Genomic DNA, 7682 nt, shown 5'->3' on the forward strand with positions numbered 1-7682 from the left:
ACATAGTGGAAGCCCCATTATGAGGGTTCTTCAACCGTTACCTGAACCAAATACCTCTCGATTCTCAAATGGATCTAGGTTCAGGGTCCCGTGGTCACAACAAGAGCATGAGTAATTGCATTTCTCAATCTTAAATTTAATTATATTTTCAACACGGAATTTAAGGACCCCTTTTTTCTTCTCTAACACAAATCATTATTTAAAAAAATTTATTGTAATACTTATATTGAAATATTAGTTTTCTATAATATTGTAGTTTGTAAGAATAATCATAATTAAAAAAATGAATATATTTAACCTTAAAAATAGTCTCTATAAAATGAAAATAAAAGTCAACAATTTTCTTTAGGAAATAAATTTAATGAATTGTAATTTAAGTATATTTAATTCTAATATTTATCTTTGATATGTAATACAAGTGTTGTGTTTTATTGTCTTAGTTTATTTGTGATGGGGCTGATTGAATATGGAAAAGGGAAATGGAGCAAAATAGCACAGCACTATGTATGCAACAAGACACCTCAACAAGTTCAATGCTATGCTCATAGCTTTTTCAAGTATCTACCAGCTTCATATGTGCATTGTTTTAAGAGAAAGAAACTACCTTCAAATTCCAACAATTTTGTTTCTAGAAGAAACAAAAATACTCTCAATCTTTTTTCAAAGAAAGATTATAGAGAAGAAACTAGCACTACCATGACTTTGCCTAGGGATGTTGTTGGTAATGGAAAAGTTGATGTGGAGCTTCGTTTGAGTTCATGATTGTGCTTAGGGATGTTGTTGGTAATGGAGAGGTTGATGTGGAGCTTCGTTTGAGTTTATATAAGTGTGAACTTGAATCATATGTGTCAAACATGCATGGACAAACTAAGCTACAAACTAGTATATCATCATAATAAGTCATAATAAGTGGCTTTATCTTTGTAACTTTTTCCTTCTTTTTTTATAATGTTTGTTCAGCTATGATGTCATAGTGTTTTGTTTAATAGTGCATGTTTTGTCTTGGAAGTCTGCACTCTATTATTGATTATTTATTTAATCTACTAAAATACTTATGTGATTTCATTTTACACATCCTGATATCATAATTTCAATTATGATATTGTATTTTAGATGTAGACATTCATAGAATCATAAATATAGACTAATAATATGTATCAATTATCAAATATTGATCCAATTATTAATTTCAAAAGTAATGAAAATATAGCTTGTATGCATTTGAAACTTGAAAATATAGTTTAACATAATAAATGATTTACACATTTAAAATATAGTTCAACAATAAACTTTTTACCTTTTATATAAATATTTATATCAACAATAAAAAAAATTATTTATAAAATATTTGTATCAATAATAGTCTTTTCCCCGTTTATAAAAATATATGTATCAACAATATACATATTTTTGTATATAAAAATATTTGTATCAACAATAGTTTTTTTGCCGTTTATAAAAATATTTGTAACAAACATACACTTATTCCCGTTTATAAAAATAATTGTATCAATAATAGACTTTTCTGTTTATACAAATATTTGTAACAAATAATACACTTATTCACGTTTATAAAAATAATTATATCAGCAATAGATTTTTTCTCACTTATAAAAATATTTATGACAAACAATACATTTTTTTCTGTTTATAAAAATAATTGTATCAACGGTAAACTTTTTCTCTTTTATAAAAAAGTTTGTATCAACAATACACTTATTTTCAATATAAAAATATGTATATCAACTATAGCCTTTTCCCCATTTATATAAATATTTGTAACAAATAATACATTGATTCTCATTTATAAAAATAATTGTATCAACAGTAAACTTTTTTCTGTTTATTAAAATATTTGTAACAAGCAGTAGACTTATTCTCATTTATTAAAATAATAGTATCAACAGTAAACTTATTCTCATTTACAAAAATATTTGTAACAAACAATATATTTTTTCCCGTTTATAAAAATAATAGTATCAACAATAGGCTCTTTTACGTTTTTTAAAATTATTATATCAACAATAGGTCTTTTTCCGTTTATAAAAATATTTGTATCAACAATATTTTTTTTTCTCATTTATAAAATATATGTATCAACCATACATTTTTTCCGTTTATAAAATATCTATATCAACAACACATTTTTTCTCGTTTATAAAAATATTTGTATAATAATACACTTTTTCTCGTTAATAAAAGAATTTGTTAATGATAGAATTTTTATTGTTTGTATAAATATATGTATCAACAATACATTTTTTTTTCTATTTAAAACAAATATTTGTATCAACAATGCTTTTTTTTCATTTACAAAAATAATTGTAGTAAATTTTTAAAAAATATATATTTGTTCCAATTTTGAATACAATAATCATAATTTGAGATGGTTTGAAACTACCACAATTTCGTTGATGTTGAATAATTAGTAATGAAGTTGTATTAAGATAATAAAATATAAATCAAGAATTAAATACCATTAGTATAATTATTTTAATGTGCATTAATTAGAATTGATCACCATAATATTAAAATTTTGAATAAATAGTTTTAAGTGATAATTTTAATTTCTAAATAAATAGTTTAAAATTATTAATTTTGGACCATTTTTTTTAAATGTGTAAATTATGATATTGGTCAATTAAATTCATTTTCAAAAATTTTAAGAGTAATGGACTCAATGTTGTTAGAACATAAAACATAAAAACTGAAAATGAAAGGTTCAACAATGGTGGAAGAAAAGAAGATTGGGGAAGATGAAGTTGAGAGAGAATTAGAGAGAATAGAGTAATATTTTGATGAGTATAGATTTTGGCATTAATTTTGAATTGGAATGATACAAATGTATTTATACATTGAGAATAAAAGCTACAACTAAAGTGACTCTAAAGAAAATAAAATTTGTTAATTTGGAAGGGTAAAAAAACAGAATTTTAATTTTCAATTAACACACCACCTCACTTTAGTTGCTCCAAGTCCACCATGCTCAAGCACTTCTTTAGCCTCTTGAACACATCATCTGTCACACCCTTTGTCAACAAATCCGTGACTTGGTCTTCGCTTCGGCAATAGCTCAATCTAAGCTTTCCATCACCAACCAATTCTCTCAAATAATGAAACCGCATCTCAATATGCTTGCTCCTTCCGTGTGCAATCGGGTTCTTCGCAAGATTTATTGCGGAAACATTGTCTACAAACAGTATGGTGGCAGCATCATCACCACATCCCAATTCCTTCAATAAATTCATTAGCCACATAGCTTGACACACACCTAACGACGCCGCAATGTACTCGGCCTCACAAGAAGAGAGTGCTACAACTGGTTATTTTTTCGAACACCGAGAGATTGGTGTACTACCAAACATAAAGATGTACCCCGCCGTCAATTTTCAGTCATCTTTATCTCCGCACCAATTGGAATCGGTGTAGCCAAGTAAATTGCACTTACGCCCCATGTCCGATGCGGGAAAGAAAATTCCGCAACCAAGAGTACCTTTCACATATCTAAGGATCCTCTTGACCGCCGCCAAGTGAGACACCTTCGGTCTCTCCATGAATCTACTCGCAATACCGACACTAAAAGCCAAATTCGGTCGCGTATTGCACAAATACCGTAACGATCCAATCAAGCTCCGGTAAAGCGTTGGATCGACATCATCCTCCTCATCACTTTTGGACAGCTGCGCTCTAGCCTCACAAGGTGTAATAGAAGCATTACAATGTTTCATATCACACTTCTTCAAAATATCTAGAGCATACCTCATTTGGTGCATAAGCAGCCCCACTTTTGAATTGTGAAACTCTATGCCAAGGAAGTAATTCATGACACCAAGGTCCGTCATCTCAAACTCTCTCATGAGCTCACTTTTGAACCTTGAAACACTCTTGTCATGGCTGCCCGTAATCAAGAGATCATCAACATACAAGCAAAGTATAATCACACCATCATTCGTATCCGATCTCACATAAACTCCATGTTCGGATACACATCGTTTGAAACCAATGTCAATAAGAAAGCCGTCAATATGTTTGTTCCAAGCTCTTAGAGCTTGTTTCAAACCATACAACGCCTCGTGTAGCTTGTAATACTTCATCTCTTGATCTTTTATCACGAAACTGGGTGGCTGCCCCACATAGACTTCCTCAACAAGAGGACCATTCAAAAACGCATATTTGACATCCATTTGGTAAACCATCCAATTGTTGTTATGCGCAATACCAACAACCAAACAGATAGTCTTTAATCTAGCCACCGGTGCGAATACCTCCTCATAGTCTATACCTTCTCGTTGCAAGAACCCCTTCGCCACTAATCGAGCTTTGTGCTTGATTACTTCACCTTTGGGATTTGCTTTAACCTTATAGACCTATCGCACACCTATCAGTTTCTTTCCAAGTGGTAAATCGACCAACTCCCAAGTACTGTTTTTCTCAATAGATTCCAACTCCTCTTTCATTGCACATATCCACTTAGGATCACTTAAGGCTTCTTCCTCATCTATCGGTTCGAATTCGGCCATAAGCGCGAAATGAACAAAATCACCATCGTTATTTACTTCGTTATCTTGGAATCTTTCGTAATCTCGGAGTCTATGAGTGGTGTCAGAAGCCTCAGGATCATAGAATTCAAAAACCTGCTGTTGATGTTTCTCTTTGTGTAACCGGTTACTCCCAGTAGGGTAATCGGTTACTGCTGCATTTTCTGTGAGTAATCGATTACTTCTATTTGGGTAATCGGTTACTACAGCATTTTCTGCATTTTTTACTTCATCAAAAGTCACATCCCGGGTTATGACGACCTTCCGATTTCTTCCATCGAACAACTTGTACCCTCCAGTAGAGTGATATCCTACAAATATCAGCTTCTCACCCTTATCATCCAATTTCTTTCGAAGTTGATCTGGTACATGACGATATGCAATCGATCCAAAAATGCGCAAATGATTCAAATTTGGTTTGAAGCCACTCCAAGCCTCTTCCGGTGTGAGTTTCTCCAGCTTCTTAGTGGGACACCTATTTAACAAGTAGGTGGTTATAGACACGGCCTCACCCCACAATTCCTTAGGTAAATTCTTCCCACAAAGCATACTACGCACCATGTTCATTATTGTACGATTTTTCCTCTCGGCAGCCCCGTTTTGTTGAGGCGTATTTGGAGGCACCACCTCACGTACAATTCCCTCAAGATCACAAAACTTCCCAAACTCACTAGAGGCATACTCACCTCCACCATCCGTTTTGAGAATTTTGAGCTTCCGACCGCTTTGGCGCTCCACCATGGATTTGAAATTCTTGAAAACTCCAAATACCTCATCTTTTCTCTTGATAAGATATGTCCAAAGCTTCCTACTAAAATCGTCAATGAACGTAACAAAGTATTGATTGCCACCATAAGTCTCTACTTGCATCGGTCCGCAAACGTCGGAACATACCACCTCAAGTAAGCCTTTGGTTCTTCGACCCGCATCTTTGCTAAACACATTCTTGTGCTGTTTAGCCTTCACACATTCCTCACACAATTCAGTTGGAATACTAATGTGTGGCAGCCCCGTTACCATTTCACTTTGTTGCAACTTTCTTAAATCCCTAAAATTAAGGTGACCAGGACGGTAATGCCATAACCACTCATCTCTACTTGCCGCGGTAGCTAGACAACGATGCTCCAAAACCTTTAACTCAACCTTAAAGGTTCTATTGGCAGCCATTGGCACTTTTAGAATCAACACATCATTTGAATCCAAAACGCGTAAAATCTTGTCCTCCAACCGAATTTTGTATCCTCTTTCAAGCAATTGGCCAATGCTTAAAAGATTACACTTAATTCCCGGTATATACAATACATCTTTGATCCTTGAATTTCCACCATTCCTTTTTCCGATCAAAACATCTCCTACCCCTTCGGCGCTTAAAGTGGTGTCGTCGGCAAATTTGACTTTATTTGTTGCCGCTTGATTGATTTGCACAAACCAATCTTTTCGACCCATCATATGTGTTGAACAACCGGAATCCAAGTACCACTCATCTCTCCCTTGGACTCCATCACGAACGCTAACCAATGCATTTCGATCCAAATGCATTTTCTCGCTATTTTCCGGAACAGTACAGCTGCTATCCCGCAAACTTTCACTGCTGTAGCTGCTGCCCGGAACATCCGTAATGCCATAACTCCCCTCCGTGATCATTACTAGAAGTGTGTACTTATCATATACCTCTTCCCTAGCAACCTTGGCTTCATTATTGTGATTCTCATTCGATTTTCCACGACACGAATTTGCAAAGTGTCCAAACTTTCTGCACTTGTAGCATTGCACTTTACTCACATCACGCTTCTTGAAACCATTGCTATGACCACTATCCTTGGAGCTACATTCACCCTTTTCACTCGTCGAATGCTTTGAATTTTGCGAATCATTTGAACCAAAATTCTGAAAATTTGATTTACTTCTCGCCGCAAATTTTCCTTTCGATCTCTTATTCTTCTCATTGAAACACGCTTGCAAAGCAATCTCCGCTTTGGCTTTGTCGGCGCCTCTCTCGTCCATCCTTTGTTCATGTGCCTCTAACGAACTTTGCAATTCATCCTTGCTCAAAGTTATTAGATCCTTTGATTCTTCAATAGCCACAACTATGTTGTCGAAACACGGCGTTAACGAACGCAATACTTTCGATACAACATTCTGCTCAAGAATCGTTTCCCCACAAGATTTGATTTGATTAACTAACCGGGTAATGCGCGTAATGTAGTCGTTGATCGTTTATTTATCTTCCATTTGTGTTAACTCGAATTTTCGCTTGTAAGTTTGTAACCTTACAACCTTTGCTTTGACGGCACCGGCATATGCTTTCTCCAAGATTTCCCATGCTTGCTTCGCCGATTCACAATCTCCAACCTTCTCGAAATTGTCGTTATCAAGACAAGAATGAATCAAGAATAGGGCTTTGTTATCCTTCTTCTTCTCTTCTTTGTGTGTAGCTCTTTGAATGTCGGTAGCCTCTGCCCCTAATTATGTAACTCCATTGACGACGATCTCAAGCACCTCTTGATAACCAAACAAAACCCTCATTTGTTTTGCCCATTTATCATAGTTCTTCGAATCAAGAATCGGGAGATTGGTGGAAATTCGATCATTGGAAACGGTTGCCATTGTTGCAGCGGATTAGGATCGATAACCAAGGCTCTTGATGCCAAATGTTAGAACATAAAACATAAAAACTGAAAATTGAAGGTTCAACAATGGTGGAAGAAAAGAAGATTGGGGAAGATGAAGTTAAGAGAGAATTAGAGAGAATAGAGTAATATTTTGATGAGTATAGATTTTGGCATTAATTTTGAATTGGAATGATACAAATGTATTTATACATTGAGAATAAAAGCTACAACTAAAGTGACTCTAAAGAAAATAAAATCTGTTAATTTGGAAGAGTAAAAAAATAGAATTTTAATTTTCAATTAACAAATGTTTCACTAAACATTGAAAAATATGCAGTCAAAAATAAAATTGAAAATTGAATAGTGATAGTAACATAAATCACAATACAAAATTAAATATTTGGTAATCAAACATTCAACCAATTATTTTACTGATACAAAACACTCAAACATTGGAAGTGGTACTAAAATAGAGAAAATTAAAAACAAAATACTCAAACATTGGAAGTGGTACTAAAATAGAGAAAATTGA

At 33.8% G+C, this 7682-nt stretch overlaps 1 pseudogene; it reads left to right on the top strand.

Annotated features, from left to right (window-relative positions):
* LOC127136840 (uncharacterized) overlaps nucleotides 1-876 on the top strand; it is a 1130-nt pseudogene extending 254 nt beyond the window's left edge.
* Nucleotides 877-7682: the final 6806 nt, after the last annotated feature.

The sequence above is a fragment of the Lathyrus oleraceus genome, chromosome 4 (genome assembly GCF_024323335.1).
Source record: "Lathyrus oleraceus cultivar Zhongwan6 chromosome 4, CAAS_Psat_ZW6_1.0, whole genome shotgun sequence".
Lineage (NCBI taxonomy): Eukaryota > Viridiplantae > Streptophyta > Magnoliopsida > Fabales > Fabaceae > Lathyrus > Lathyrus oleraceus.